The 3,167-nt window shown below is 42.2% G+C and overlaps 1 protein-coding gene across 1 annotated transcript in view; it reads right to left on the bottom strand.

Annotated features, from left to right (window-relative positions):
- The window catches only part of LOC102373658 (mitotic spindle assembly checkpoint protein MAD1-like), a 195,690-nt gene extending 194,932 nt beyond the window's left edge, over nucleotides 1–758 (bottom strand). The window contains exon 1 of the mRNA XM_014523205.2: nucleotides 737–758. The gene's annotated coding sequence lies outside the window, so the exon portion shown is untranslated. The remainder of the gene's footprint in view (nucleotides 1–736) is intronic.
- Nucleotides 759–3,167: the final 2,409 nt, after the last annotated feature.

Raw genomic sequence — 3,167 nt, 5'->3', positions numbered from 1 at the left:
CCTGCTTATGCAGGGGGTCGGACTCGATGATCTATTGAGGTCCCTTCCGACCCTAACATCTATGAATCTATGAATCAATGAGGTGGAAGAATGGGCTCAGCAGAAGACCACACAGAGCCCAATGAACAAGGAGTCCCCCTTCTGAAAGGGAAAATATTGGTTCTCTACCTGGCAAAGTCCAGATAGGAAGGTAAGGCAGTTCTCTCAGCATCAGCAGCATCACGTTACTTTGAAATGAAAAAAAGGCTGGGAGAACAAGTAGGATTTTTATCCATGACAGTTACCCAGACCCAAAACGTGGCCAGTAGATAGTATAATAATGTAACTGCTAAACATCAATGGAAAGCAAATATGTAGTCTGTTTTATGTATTTCCATTTCCCAACCACTCTCCTGAGAAAGAACACAGAAAATTTTATTTCCATTCCAATGAACCCTAATTAGCACATTCCTTGGGAAACGAAGCAGAGGCAAAAAGCCTTCTCTTTATTATGATACGCAGCAAAAAAATGGCCTGTTGGATGTACACTGAGGCCTCGTTATTCTATCTTGATGCCTTCGAGGGCTCTTGGTATATGAGAATCGCTTGGGCCAGCAACAACACAGGTCTTGGAGAAAGGAAGACTGCAATAATTAAATGAGTCCCCCTGACAAGTGATCTGATTGATTCACAGGCCCCAATTTTGTTTATTCGGGCTTCTATCTCGCACCAAAAGTTGTACTATGAAAAACCTCACCAATATTAAAACAGGAAAACTTTTATACGAATGTCATACAATAATACACATTCAAGTACTTATGCAAATACACATACATATAATTAAATCCACTGCTGTTGTATTTAAATATTTATGCCTACCCACCACTATAATCACAATATAGCGACTGTAATAGCTATCACATGTAACCACTACCTTCTGGCAAACTGTATTTCTACTCATAATTTTCATATCTCCCCCCATCCACACTCTCAAAGATACCCCAACGCCAGCCAATCTTAGCAGTGATGGATCAGAAGGGAAGCAGCTCCAGAAGTACGCTTCCCTTCTGAAGAGTGGTCTGCCCTCAGCCCTTTATGTCACCTTCTGCAGTAAAGTCAGGGGGTATATATCTGAATTGGTACTGATTGCAAAAGTCAATGGTATCGCACAGAGAGAAACGTTTTATCCACTGTGAGACTACCTAAGTCATGAGAGGGGATTATCGTGGAAATCATCTGCATTAGGGAGCCGTAACGCTCCAGCTTTCTCCAGTCTGTTTTGTCTTACTAAAGTGGGCAGCATGATGAACCTGCTGCCTGAGATATACTGACTTGACTTTGAAGGGTCATCATCTTGATGGAACATCTTAGTTCAGCATCCAACACACACAATATTTTTTAGGGAGCTTTCATCTGTTCTGTTGTGACCACACTGCCAAAAACACAATAAACAGACACAAAGCTTTTATATCACTTAACGTCACCTGAGGCTTAAACATTAATCAGGGGTATGAAACAGTCCTTGATGTGAAAGCCCCGTGGCGGGGTGAATTTGCAGATGCTACAGATCACTGAGAAACCCTCTGGTACCTTACTCAAGCGAGCAACATTTACAAAAAGAAACCCTCCTTTGCTTAAAGGAGCAAAGTTTACAAAGACAACACCTCTCTCTTTTCAATATTTGGCACGTCATACCGCATATACAGAAGTGGGGGGAAAAGCAAAGCTTCCTTTATACGGTACCTCCCCCACCCTCATGTCCCGAGTGTCCATCCTGATTTAAACAGGCCATTTCCCTTTATTCAAATCAAGCACTGATATCCACTCTGCTGCCCCTGTCTCTCTTGCCGATAGACAGACTTGGCTAGAATTTCCTATCAAAAGCAGGGCAATCTTCTTTCTTTTGGTGTGGATACTTAACCTTTATCTTTAAATAAAATAATCAGACACTGGCCATACATCTAAATATCCAGCATTTAAGTCTGTTCACTGTAGGCTAATAACTTGCCTGTAGGCTATGACCACCATTCCCATTTAGCTCAAAGATCAGAGGAACAGGATCAGGGGAGTTTCAGCATGACAAAACAGGAACCGGTTTAAAAAACCCTGTTGGGGAGACAGGCTGTGCCCAACCTCGTGGTCTTGTAAAGCCTCAGAAAACAAAACCACAGGTAAAATGGAATATGCCTGGCAGTTTGTACTGGACAGGGATTCTCTTTTAATAGGACTACTTTCACTTCCACATTAGAAAACTTGTTCTATTTTCCATGTAGCCTCACTCTGTCATTTGGCTCAGTGATGACTGCCAAGTTACATCGGCTGTTTCGCAGACAATTGTAGCTTTAGCTCATTATCCAGCAGGTCGACTGCTAGACTTTCGCTTAGATTGCAACTGCTCATCTTGAGAAGGGCGAGTTGGGGGGTTTCAGGTGAAATGCTTCACACCAGCACTTTTTCGGTTGTATGTAGTCCCCTCTGTGGAGGGGATTCCAGCAGGTAAGAGGCCAGTCTTCCCTTGGGTATTAACACCGTTACCGTTTGCCACAATTGTCTTCAGTACAGAAGATGACTCAATGCACATCTCTATTTCCTAAAGTCCACCCCTCTCCCTGTGAAAATGGAAGTTACCAGGTGATTTTTCTCCTCTCCGAATCACTGGACCCCATCGGACAGGCTTCACTTCAATTTCGCTCCCACAATCCATATAGCCTATTCCCAGTGCTCAACTCTCCGGGATTGCTTGAGGCTCTTACATGTTTCAGGAAGTGGAGGGCCAAGTCTACTTGGTAATCAAATTCTCATTGAACTAATCTTACGTGGCTTGTGACAGCCAGTTTCAGAGGAATAAAATGATTGAAGACCATTCCTGTATCATCAGCAAAAAAAAAAGTGATCAAACCAACACCCAACAGAAAAAGTAGCTAAGACAAGAACAGGAAGGAACGGTGATTTCTTCTGAATTATCTGGTTAAAAATACGTAAGTAATAGGGTCATCAAAGTAAGGCTGAACTGATATCAAAGGAACTGAAAACTAAATGCTACATTTAGAGAGGATTGTGGCTTCTTCTGGACGCTGTGTTTATTCATTGAAACCAAGGGAAAAATACAATTAAATAAACCTCCCTAAATGTTATTTTCCCTAAGGTTCCAAATGACATTATTTTGTCTCTGTGGCATCACACCAGAA

The sequence above is a fragment of the Alligator sinensis genome, unplaced genomic scaffold, assembly GCF_000455745.1.
Source record: "Alligator sinensis unplaced genomic scaffold, ASM45574v1 scaffold1517_1, whole genome shotgun sequence".
Classification (NCBI taxonomy): domain Eukaryota; kingdom Metazoa; phylum Chordata; order Crocodylia; family Alligatoridae; genus Alligator; species Alligator sinensis.
This window is presented reverse-complemented; position numbering and strand designations above follow the sequence as displayed.